We start from the raw sequence: 13,888 nt of genomic DNA, 5'->3' as shown, positions 1-13,888 counted from the left end.
ATAAATCTCACACTTTTCACCGTAAAGATAATGTCGCCAAATCTTTAAAGCAAAAACCACGACGGCCGAGTTCCAAATCATGAGTTGGGTAACGCTGCTCATAATCCTTCAGTTGACGAGAGGCATAAGCTATGACTCTGTCAGCTTGCATCAGAACACATCCCAGACCCTGTCTGGATGCATCACAATAAACAACAAATTTCTCTTGATCTGATGGGAAAGCTAACACCGGAGCTGTTATCAAACGCTGCTTCAACTCCTGAAAGCTTGACTCACACTTATCTGACCACACAAATCTCTGATTTTTCTTGGTCAATTCGGTTAGGGGCATAGAAAGTTTAGAAAATCCTTCGACGAAACGTCGATAATACCCTGCTAACCCGAGAAAACTTCGAATTTCTCCTGACGACTTGGGCCTCGGCCAATTCTTCACTGATTCTATCTTGTTTGGATCAACCATAATTCCATTTTTCCCAACAATATGACCCAGAAAGGACACCTCGGACAACCAGAATTCGCACTTTTTGAACTTGGCATACAGCTTGTGATCCCTAAGTCGTTGTAACACCATTCGAAGATGATGCTCGTGCTCCTCTTCTGACTGAGAGTATACAAGAATGTCATCGATAAACACTATAACGCAGTTATCGAGGAAATCCTTGAACACCCTATTCATGAGATCCATAAAGGCTGCAGGAGCATTAGTCAATCCGAACGACATTACCAGAAACTCATAGTGCCCATATCTGGTTCTAAAAGCAGTCTTCAGTATGTCCTCCTTCCTAATTCTGAGTTGATGATAACCTGACCGTAAATCAATCTTCGAAAACACTGTCTTTCCCTGAAGCTGATCGAACAGATCATCGATCCTGGGCAACGGGTACTTATTCTTAATCGTCAGCTTGTTTAGTTCCCGGTAATCAATACACATTCTGAGGGAACCATCTTTCTTTTTCACAAAAAGAACCGGAGCTCCCCAGGGCGACACACTGGGTCGAATAAACCCAATATCAAGCATCCCCTGAAGTTGTAACTTAAGCTCCTTGAGTTCTGCTGGAGCCATCCTATATGGAGCTTTAGAAACAAGTTCGACTCCAGGTGCCAAATCAATTACAAAGTCAATCTCTCGCTGTGGCGGCAATCCCGGCAACTCCTCGGGAAAAACATCAAGAAAATCTTTCACCACCCGGACTACCTCAGGCCCAAATGTTTCGTGTCTCATTGAGTCAAAAACTACCGCGAGAAATCCTACACAACCATTGCATAGTAAATCCCTAGCTCTCAACACAGAAATAACCGGGATCCGAGACCCCTGAACCGATCCAACATAAACAAATGGATCTTCACCTTCCGGCTAAAAAGTCACCATTTTACGCCTACAATCTATACTGGCCGAATACTTGGATAGAAAATTCATTCCCAGTATAATATCAAACTCAGTTAATTTCAATTCTATGAGGTCAGTACTCAATTCCCTATCTTCGATCCTAATCGGCATAGACCTAATGCGCCTATTAGAGATAACCAATTCCCCGCTAGGCATTAGGGTTCCAAACCCTCTTTCTAAAATATCACAAGGCCTACCCAAAAGATCAATCACTCTTGTAGCCACATATGAACGTGTAGCTCCCGAGTCAAATAATACTGTAAATAACAAGTTGTTGACGGGAAGCTGACCTGTCACAACAGAAGGACTGGCTGCAGCATCAGCTTGGGTAATGGCAAACACACGAGCAGGAACCGGTTTCACCTCAGCTTTCGGCTCCTCTTTCTTTGCCTGGGGGCAATCTTTCTTGAAATGCCCCACCATGCCACACAGGAAGCATGTCTTCCGGTTACACTCTCCCGGATGATGTTTCTTGCACCTTGGACACTCGGGATAAGAGTAACCCCGGCGTCCACCTCGCCTTGGTTCCCACGAACTGCTTGCTTTGCCCTGAGCCACCAGAAGCTGGAATAACTTTTCTTTTCTGCTCAGTGGTGGAGTCACCACCATTCCTACCATAAACAGGAGTAGGAACAGTGGGGGTTCCACCAACACTCGGAGTCACCCGGGGCTCCTGAAGAAATTTTACTGCACCCTCGGCTCTCAAAGCCTTCTCAACCATATCTGCATACGTGGTTGCTTCAGTGGTGGTAATAACCAGATCATGCCGGATCTTTGCACTCAAACCCGCTAAGTATTTTTCTTTCTTACTGAAGTCAGTAGGCACAATTCCTGCTGCCAACTTAGCCAACCGATCAAACTTTGTTGTGTACTCAGTGACTGACATTCCCTCAGTCTGAACTAGATCAGTGAACTCTTTCCGCTTTGCACTGCGGACCGCTTCGTTGTAATACTTGGAGTTGAATAACTCCCTAAATTCTTCCCAGGTCATCAGCGTGACGTCCCGAGTGAGGGTTATCAATTCCCACCACACGAGAGCATCTTCCTGAAACTAGAAAGTGGCGCAGGTCACCCGGTCATTTCCAACCACTCCCATAAAATTAAGGATGCGTTCAATCATTGAAAGGCACTGCTCGGCCTTCATCACATCAGGGCCTCCCAGAAACACTGGAGGTGCCTGTTTCCGGAATCTTTCATACAACGGCTCCATACGGTTGCCAACAACAGGTTGTTCGCGTCGGCACCGCAGGAACTGCAACGGCCTGAACTTCTTGAGGAGGCACGGCAGGAGGACCCTGCTGCCTCAATCTTTGGATCTCTTCATCTTGCTGACGGATTCTATCTTGCATTTCAGCAAATCTTTGCTCCCAGTCAGGAGGAGCTTGAGGTGGATTTACAGGGCGACCACCCTGAGCTCTGCCACGGCCACGGCCGCGACCACGAGGATTTTGAGGATTCCCCTGACCGCCTCCGGTCTCAACCATGCCACCCTGACTTCTTGTATTTCGCGGGGCATCCATTTAATAGGACTTAGCCTGCGAATCCATAAGCCAGGCAGGTTGGACAGCGATCAAAATTAACACCGCTCTTAATAACTTAAAGGCAACACACTTTCTTTTCTTTTTAAGGAAATATATTTAATTTAAATCTAATATGCTTCCTAACATGCTTTCACATCACACTTATTTAAAATACTAAACAAGTACGGGCTTACTGAACCATGAACCGAGCTTTCTCTGATGAAGATTGTACATGTCATAGCAAGCTTCGGTAGACAAACCTGGCGGCTCTGATACCAAAATTGTAACGCCCTAATGCTAAGGCACGCTACAGTGCTTTTTCAATTATTGTGCAATCTTTGCTAATCAAAGAAATTTCTTGAAAAACGTGTCAAATTAAAACTTTTGCTTTAAATATTAAACTTTGTAATATAATATAATATTTACAAATCCGAGGATCCCGATTTCAAACTTCGTAAATTTACTTTTTAAACTTTACATTTCAAAATACATAATTCTTAGGTCGCACAGCGACTTTCAAAATATAATTCCCAGATGTCCCGAGACCGAACACTCCAGGTCGTGCCGCTTGACATGTACAATCTCACCCGAGCTCAGGTTCATTCCTGTTCAGCCTTCGCCTTTCCTTTACCTACACATGGAAGTAGAAACTGTGAGTCAACAGACTCAGTAAGAAATGCATATAACATACCATATAATTTCCGACCTGTAAATAGGCGCCCATACACCTATTTACAGAGCTTAACAGATGAGTATGAACGTTCTAACTAGGATACGACCATGTACCATGTACCACATGCACTCAGTATACCATCGTACTAGTGTAGGTAGAGTATGGACCGCACCTTGAGTACCATTAAGTGTTGTACCACAGACACCTCGTACCTTTCCGTACAAGTGCTGGTAACACCATGATGTACTTCCAAACATCATACACCTTACCAATGCACTCTGTACCGCAACCGTACAAGTGTTGGTAGTGTATGAATCACAACAAATAGGCATGTATATATATATATTAACACATACATACATTTGAATATTCATATCACACATTATACACAGTTCTTACCTGTTTTCCGAATTCAAGTGTGTTGGCCGACCTGAACGGAATTCACGTGCTAGATGGATGCCCTAATCACAATAATAGTAATACAGATGAGTGACTCGCTAAATCACTTTCCGGGACTTAAAACTTGAAACTAAAAGTTTCCCTATCGATAAACCTCATGGCAATACCCTAAATATCTCAAAATTGGCCAAAACTAGGGTTCTGGAAATTCCCCCAACAGGTAGACCGATTCCCAACCGGCATCCCGGTTCTGGGTCACCAACTGGTCCACCGGTTGGTACAGACCACCCAGAACCGTAATTCCGGTTCTACTGCTGGGAACCAAAAATCATCCCCCTTGATTCAATTCAATCCCAAACTTTACCAAACTCTCCAGTATACCTATACAATGTATAAACATCCATTTCCAATCAACAAATCACAGAACAAACCAATAATTCAATTTATGCCATTAAAGCTCAAAGCTTGAGTTTCAAAACTCAAGCTTGCTTAAAACCATTCTCAAGCATCAAAAACAATAGCTAGGGACTCAAAACAACTCAACCTAACCCCAGAATTCAAACCCTAAGCAATTCAAAACCCAACAGCCACTAAACCTAAAAATTCAAAGTGAAACTAAACTAAACTTTCAAAAACTTAAGGGGAGAAGAACTAGGGTTACCTTGCCTTGATTCCTCTTGAATCCTTTGCTGAAAACACAAGAATTCAGCTCCCAAAATCCCTTGCCCTTGCTGCCTTCGAAGAGAGAAAGAGAGAAGAAAGAGCTTCTCTTGAATTTTTGGTTTTTCCTTTGATTTTTCCCTCAAATGAAATGATTTTTCCTTAATTAATTCATGGCTGAAAAGTCATGTGCTAGGTGTCAACTAGAGGGACAGCCACCTAATCCATCATTAAACAAAATGTCTAAAATGCCCTTAGACTTAAAACTAGGGTATTTCTAAAGCTAGGGGTAAAATGGTCAATTTCCATAACCCCGCTCAATCCCGATAATTTATTTTCTCTAAAATATTTCCCACTATGAAATAGGGTTCTAAACTTACCCATGTGATCAATATAGCCATCCATCTCATTTTCCGTTGTCGCCGAGCAAAAATTACAAAATTAACATATTTCACATATAAGCTAAATAATACCCCTAGAGTTTAATAAAATCTCCGGAATTGAGAAATTATAACTCTACTATTTATTTCTAAATATTGGGGTCCACAAATAAATTAATTCACAAATAATAATAAAATAATAAAATAATAAAAATTAGTGCTAATTGCTTTTTTTTTAATCCACATTACTAGAGCGGTCATTACAATTATCCCCCCGTTAATAGGATTTCGTCCCCGAAATCTAACCTGAATAGCTCTGGATGTTGAGTCCTCATATCTAAGTTGATTTTTATCATCATACTTAAATATTTCTTTTTCATGACATTTAATTAAATAGAAAATTATTTTTAGTTGAAATTTATTTTTTCAACTAAATTTAAATAATTTTCAAAACATATTTTTTCTTTATTTTATTAATCAATTTTCGAAATTGCATTTCTTAAATGCTAGAATTTCGAATTTTATCTTGAAAAATAGATTAAGTTGTAAATTAATTATTTATTTTAATTAATTCTTGGATCAACTTAAATCAATGATTTTTTTATTTATTGATTTATTTAAAATAAATTGAATTAAAGTATATTATTAGAAATTGAATTAATTATTCAAAGGAAAATCTAGATAGGTGATATTTTTGCTTGAAGTATTTTTCTAGTGTATTTAATTAAATAGAAAATTAATATTTAAGTTGATTTTCATCATCATACTTAAATATTTGAAATTTTTCTTATATATTTAATTAAATAGGAAAATTATATTTTTTGTTGTAAATTAATTTTATTAATTAATTTTGGGCCAACATTAAATTAGAATAATTTTTCCAGTATTAATTTTTTATTTTAACATGCATTTTCGAAAATTGTATTCTTAAATACTTTAATTTTTTGAAATGCAATATATATTTATAGAAAATAAAATTTGAGTTGTAAATTAATTTAAACTAATTTTGTAACAACTTAAATTGAATATTTTTCTAAATATTTATTGGAAATTATTACTAAGATGAAAATAATTCATGTTATTTTTATATCCATCTAAGTAAAATTTATAAATATTAAATTAAAATTTATATTTAGAATTTTTCATTCTAAATTGGAAATTTTAAATAAATATATATTTAAAATAAATAAATTAAATAAAGAGAATCAAAGAAAATACAACTCACTTTAAATAATGAGCTTGATTATTATTAAGACATTCGATCTCCATTGTGGGTTTTACACCGCGTTTGTTTTAGTGAGTAATCCTCCCTAATGGAGGAACGTTCATTAGCAATTTCGCACCGTTTAACCTCGCATGATAAGTAGTTTGTAAGTGTTTTGTATGGTATGGATCACCCTAATGGTGGCGACCATACTTGACTTGCAAATTATGAAACAATGGTGGAAGCTCATAAGATAGAATTGCCTTGACTCTCGCCTAAACGGGACAACGCTGAATTCCAATCTTGATCGAATCAAAGGTTGCTAGAATGGTTATCATTTTAGATGAGCTGACAACTCTATTCAATGGATGATGCTTTGACTCTCGCCTAAACGGGACACTGTATCAGTTTGTTGAAAAACCTTGGAAATTATTTAGGATTGTATGTTTTAGTATTTTCACTTGTCATTCCTACTTGCTATATGCTTATAATTTCTGAATTGTGTATGAATTTATATTGAACCATGTTAATTTCTGTTATTAAGTTGTAGTTTAATTTCGAATCTTCATTGTTGGTCTAACATGTTTGTTTTTCTAATGAGATAAATCCCTAATGGATTTTCACCATTAGACATACATAAAAGTGTAAGATCTCGAAAGATAAATATTGTATATGCAACATCTAGCTATTCATCAATTGATGACACCTTAGACTAGTATTTTTACAATATGAAACAAGAAGATTACATAAATAAGATTACTTTGTCTTTCGCTAATTGAAGCATCGTTGGATTCTAAACCTATGGCTTGTGGTATACCTGGTAATTACTTACTCTAATGCAAGCAACTTACTTTAGTAAGATGCTGAAGCATTTTCTTTCTAATGGCAATCTATAGAAGCTTCACAACTTCTTAGGTATAGATTTTATTTATCTAAGGAAAAGTCTCAACTATTCCAGAAAAGATAAAGCCATGGAAGAATTTCTTATATCAACAGTGAGAGGTCTTAGATATGCTTTTGTATGCCTTAGACCAGACACCTGCTGTTGAGTGGGAGTCATGAGTAGGTATCAGATTAATCCAGGAGAAGAACATTGGAAGACAATCAAGTAAATCTTAAGATTAAGAAGAGGAACTATATGTTAGTCTATAAGGATGTGTTTAAAACTCTTAGACTACACCATATCAGATTTCGAAATTTTCCTTTGTGCTAGTAAATCTTTCTGATAAGATGGTGGTTACTCTGGGGATGGAATAGTGATTTTGGAGAAGTGTAAAAACCTATCTGAAGTCTCTAGGTCTACCAGAGAGGGACTGAATGTTAAAGTTGCAGGAAAGGTACTTATTCAGTCTAAGGAAAGTTCTATACATCTTTGGCACCATTCCAAATTGCCTTAAACTACTAGTGTTAATTTCCTGATTAACCAAAAGTAGTTGCCAAAGATATAGAATCCAGTATCCCAAGAGAGTAGACATATAGAGAGAAATTTCACATTATCAATGATTTTGTGATTAAAGGAAGAGTAATGGTGGAGAAAAGGTTGTGGTTAATTCAACCTTTCAGATCCTATTACGAGGAGTTTACTACTACTACACTTGATTTGTATATCGAGGTGTTGAGATTATTTGAAACGCACTTTTTGTTTTATATTAGTGCAAGTGGGAGTTTGTTGGGTTTTATGCCCTAAATAAAACTCATTTCAATATAATCAGATTTACTTATTAATATAGATCAGAAATAACATTTAATGTTGCATGGTTCACATGATTTATTTCATGATTATATGTACATAATATATAAATTCATCTGAAACCCTTTTCACATACTTGATCCTGTTTATTGTGCCGTCAACACATTGGAAAGTAAACATGACTATGTGAATAAAGTTTCCTAGATTTATCAGACATAGGGTTTTACTGATATGATAATCTACAACAAGAGTTTACTTGTATTTGGAGAAATACTATGTTCTTTCCAGAACATTGGTTAAAGTAAAGCTCAGGTTGGATGCATGGAGTATGCATCGGAAGGGACCGATATTGAACTTTGACTTAGATTTAATTAAACTTACCGTAAAATCTATTCAAGTCAATATCGCCTAGTTGATCCTAGATCAAATGATCTTAATCCTGTTATGATTAGGCTCAATCTTGAAAGGCTATTCGTGTTCCTTGAATTGTTAGTTAAGCCTGCTTTTAGGTCAGGGTGATACGTACTTTTTGGGAACACGGTAGTGCAATTGAGTGGGAGCGCTAGCATAAACATGGAATCTATAGCTTCTATCTGGCGAATAGTAAGCAAAGGATGATCACCTTCGAGCTTGACCAAACGAAAATAAATGATGGAGATCTCATTTCACATAAGCTGAAATATCATTTATACGGGGTCAAGTGTTTTAAGGATAAAATACATAGTAGGGTGTTACGGTAATTTAATCCCTTTACTGTGTAGGTCATTCATATAGAGGATAATTGATCACATTAGGATTATAACAATGAATAACTAATGATGTGTCTATATGGTGGAACATATAGAGCATTTTATATACTGAGAGTGCAATTCTAAGTTCTATGCGTGGATTCAACGAAGAATTAATAAGTTAGTGAATTTTAGTGCTAAATTCTTGATCTACTTATTGGAAGCTCGGTTATATAGACCCATGGTCCCCCCACTAGTTGAGATAATATTTCTTGTAAGACTCATGTTATTGGTTTTGATTAATCAATTATAATTCTCAAATTAGACTATGTCTATTTGTGAATTTTTCACTAAGTAAGGGCGAAATTGTAAAGAAAGAGAGTTAGGGGTATATTTATTAATTATGATACTTTGTATGGTTCAATTAATAAATATGATAAATGACAATATTATTTAATAATTATTTATAGTTATTAAATAGTTAGAATTGGCATTTAAATGATTGAATTAGGAAATTGGCATTTTTGAGAAAATCAGATACAAAAGGTGTTAAAATTGCAAAATTGCAAAAAGCAAGGCCCAATCCACTAAGTGTATGGCCGGCCACCTTTGTAGCTATTTTAAGTTGATTTTTTCATTATTTTAATGCCATATAATTCAAATCTAACCCTAGTGGAATGCTATAAATAGATAGTGAAGGCTTCAGGAAAAATAGACTTTTCTTCTGACACTTTCTGAATCAGAAAAACCTGAGCCTTCTCTCTCCCTATCTTTAGCTACCAGTCCCTCTCTTCTTCTTCAATATTTCGAAATCCTTAGTGTATGAGTAGTGCCCACACACATCAAGTGATACCTCAATCATAGTGAGGAAGATCGTGAAGAAAGATCATAAGCAAAGGAGTTTCAGCATCAAAGATTCAGAGAAAGAGATCCAGGTTCAGATATTGATAATGCTCTGCTACAGAAAGGAATCAAGGGCTAGATATCTGAACGGAAGGAGTCATATTATTCCGCTGCACCCAATGTAAGGTTTCCTAAACTTTATATGTGTTTAATTTATCGTTTTAGAAAGTTCTTATTTAGGATGTTAATAAACATACTTGTGAATAGATCTAAGATCCTGGTAAAATAATTTCCAACAGAATGATAGTTTGACAGTATATCTCAAAAATGATGTATGCAATGCTATTGACAACGAACTTATTATTCATTGTTTTCAAAACATGAAAACTCGTCGAGGACAAATCTAAAGATATGAGCTCAAAAATTAATATATGTGCTAAAATTTTAGGATATTGAATATGTTATATATTTTAAACATCGTTTTAGATTGTTTTTTTTTTTCTATTAGAAGATTTTTAGTGCTTGATATTTAATATTTTTTTAGTTGGGAATTGAAATATATTGAATTGTTTTTTTCTTTATATTTACTTATTTTTTTTTGGAATATTTTTATATATGAAAAAAATTTACGTCCACTCTCCAATTAAATAATTGGGTCCGCCATTGCTGATCCGTAATCATTCTCAATCTCGATAATCCTCTTGAGGTTTCTGTTTATGCTGAACATGCTTATCCCGTTATCGTTGCAAGATTCTCTCCCAACGCCGAGTGGATCGCCTCCGCTGATGTGTCTGGAAGTGTCAGGATCTGGGGGACTCGGAATGAATTTGTTTTGAAGAATGAGTTTAAGGTTCTTTCTGGTCGGATTGATGATCTTCAGTGGTCTCCTAATGGGATGAGGATCGTTGCTTGTGGTGATGGGAAAGGAAAATAATTGATTCGTGCTTTTATGTTAGTATACTTTCTCAAGTTTTGTTCATTGTTTAATGGTTAGTGTAAGGTGTTTAGTTAGCTGAGATGAATTTCTTACGAATTACTATTATTAATCAGATTGTGAAAAAAAAAAATTGGTTTTGAATTAATAGTTCATAAATGGTTGATTTGATCTTCCATGTGATTTGAATATTTGGTAATATTTTTATGTATATATATATATATATATATAACATTCTCTGATATTATTGAGGCTCTTATCATGGACATGGAAATGGTGATCAAGACATTGAGATTGCCTAGACACTTCTATTTGGTACAAATGTTCATTAAAAGTGATAATATAGAAAAGGTTTATGCCCTTAGTATTAAGAGTTAGACCCACATTGCTAATATGTAGAAATAAATTGTGATATATAAGATGAAAGGGCTACTCCTCCCATTGCCAATTGGTTTTGGGATGGAACCTCATTCATCTTATTTCTTAAATTCTAACATGGTATCAGAGCCACTTGTGATCCGTTGTGAGCCCAAATTGCCACAGGTCCAAAAAAGCTGTTTGTGATCCGTTGTGAGCCAAAGTGTCGCCGGTCCAAACAAATAATTCCGCTGTCTCCCCTTTAACCTCCATTTGGGACCTTTCGGCCGATGTGTGCCAATTTCCAGTGTTGGGGTCTTTGACCTGTTTCAAAATCCACAAATTTCCCGACGTGTACGCCCACAAATTTCCCAATATTTGGCCTTGTGGGATTTTTTTCAAATATCACGTTCGGCCCTGTGGTTTCTTAAAGGTCGTTCATTATACCCACACTTTCCAGGCCCAAACGTGAGGAAGGTGTATTAAGAGTTAGTCCCACATTGCTAATGTGTGGAAATAAATTGTGATATATAAGATAAAAGGGCTACTCCTCCCATTGCCAATTGGTTTTAGGATGGAACCTCATTCATTTTATTTCTCAAATTCTAACACTTAGAACAATGATGAACTAACGTACTCACATGGGAAGATTTTGAATGTACATGCATTATATACAATTTGGATGAACTTCTTTGTGATGGGTTTCGATGCGCCTCCAAATTCTCAGAATTGAAACAAAAAGAATGAAATCGCTAAGAGAGAGGAGAGAGAAACCTCTCTCTGTTGTATGTGTTAGTTGGTTTATGCAAGAAAGAGAGAGAAAAAAGAGCCTTATACGAGTTATTGACGTTTTAGAGGAATCATATCAATTCTTGAGTTTTTTTGGCAATCGGATGTAGGGGCAATGTCAATCGTTTAGGTCAATGGTATTTTTGAATAATTTTTTTTTAAAAAAAGTCACCCAATAATTTCTCATAAACCAAGAATTCGGTTATATAGCCACATTTTATATAGAATAGATATTGTTTTTTTGGTTAATTAGTAATTTTTCCCCTGAACTTTGACATGTACCAAATCGTGCCCCCTGAACTTTTTTGGCCGTAAAAAATTCTCCCCGAACTATTGAGATTGTTAAATTTAAGGGCTTTTGTCTAATTTAATTAAATTTTACTGTTTCAGTGATTGTTTAGGTACTAAATCATGCTCCCTAGACTTTGATATCTACCAAATCGTACCCCTCAAATTTTGATATGTACTAAATAATGCTCCTTGAACTTTCATCCATGTTAGAATTTTTTTACTAAAATTAGATAAAAGTCCTTAAATTTAACAATCTCAATAGTTCAGGGGGAATTTTTAACAGCCAAAAAAGTTCAGGGGGTATGATTTAGTACATGTCAAAGTTCGGGGGAAAAAATTGCTAATTATCCTTTTTTTTTTTTTTTGAACCAGCTTAATGTGGTATATAAATAAAGTTTTTTTAGCATTTTTTAAAATTTAAAGATATTTTATTCACCATGTAATTTTTTATAAGATTGATTCTTGAATAATTGAGTTTTTGAAATTGGAAAAATAAAATATACACTTGTTATGGATTCTTAATTACACGAGTAATCTTTATCGTGAACTTGCTACAACAATATTATTTAGTTCAAAGTTTTTATTTTGTTTGAGAAATTCACACCATATAGTCATTAATTAATATGTATTTTCTATAAAAAAAAAATCTACATATACCAAAAGTATTAAAAATGCTACGTTTACTTAAGTAGAGATTAAAAAGTATAGTGGCAATCATTTTGTTAATGTATATAAGTAACATATGTATATATTCTCTCAATGCAATGTGTAGTTTAAAATAAAAAAAAAAAAAAAATCATTAAGCTTAATAATTAAAAAATTAAGTAAAACTATATTATAAACTTTTAAATTACATCTTTTTATATTAATTACACACTTGACGATAATGTAACAATAGTCTAAATAGTTATTATTTTGTTTGTCATGTGTGACAAAATTTTTCAGAATAACCACTTTACAATATTAAATAGATTGGGGACTATTTTTAACGAGTTAAAAAATTCAGGAAACTCAATAATATAAAAATGCTAAATATCCACTTTCATAAATACCCAAAACAACAAAAAGTTAATATTTTTATGAGTTTTTTTTACTTTTTTACGAACTGTTGTTTTTTAATTGTTCTAAAAAAGACAGTTTAATGTTACTTTCATATTGCGGAAACACAAAATTATATTGTGACAACATAAAAACAACGTTATTTTTATTTTAAAAAACACAGCACTATTAAAAAAAAAGTTACGATTTTGTGGTTATTTCTTAAAATTTTTTTTTACAAAAAGTTAAAAAAAAAAACCCGAAAACTGACCAGTCAAAAAATAGGCCGATAAACCCATAAAAGTATAGTATAATTGTATAAAAAACTATTTTTTGCAAAAAATTTACATTTTTACATTCAAATATTTTTTTTTTTTTGTATTTTTACAGTATTCTATAAAACAACACGAAAACTATATAAAAGTAGCAAGAAAATAGCATACAAATAACAATAAATCAACAACAAATTAATAAGAGTACAACATAAAATTACATCAAAAAATTATATTTTTTTGTAAATAAAAATATAAAAAATCGTAAAAATATTTAAAATTCCTTACAATCATATTTTTATAATTTTTTTGTTATGTATTTGTGAAATAATCCTAAAATTATTGTGCCAAAAACTTAAGGGTTTAGAAAAATACCAACCCCTTTAAATAAATAAATAGGAAGAAATTACACTCTATATTCTTTTTATATTGTCTTCTTTTAGTTTTGCCCTCTTTTTTAAAGTCTATCATTTTTATCTTTTTTTTTTAAACATTGGACCACTTTTACCTCTGTCACTTTAATATAATCTCCATGTGACTCTCTTATATCAGGGTATTTTGAGTACAATATATATAAAAAGAGGTATGCGAAATATAAAATTAGAGGCAAATTTGATCAATTGAATAATAAAAGTGGTATTTTTCAATCGGGTTGTACTATTAATGGGCTTTAGACACCAAGCCCAGGCCCGTAGTCCACTCATCTTCCCCCCAAAACCTAAT

The sequence above is a fragment of the Cannabis sativa genome, chromosome 2 (assembly GCF_029168945.1).
Source record: "Cannabis sativa cultivar Pink pepper isolate KNU-18-1 chromosome 2, ASM2916894v1, whole genome shotgun sequence".
Taxonomy (NCBI): Eukaryota; Viridiplantae; Streptophyta; class Magnoliopsida; order Rosales; family Cannabaceae; genus Cannabis; species Cannabis sativa.
This window is presented reverse-complemented; position numbering follows the sequence as displayed.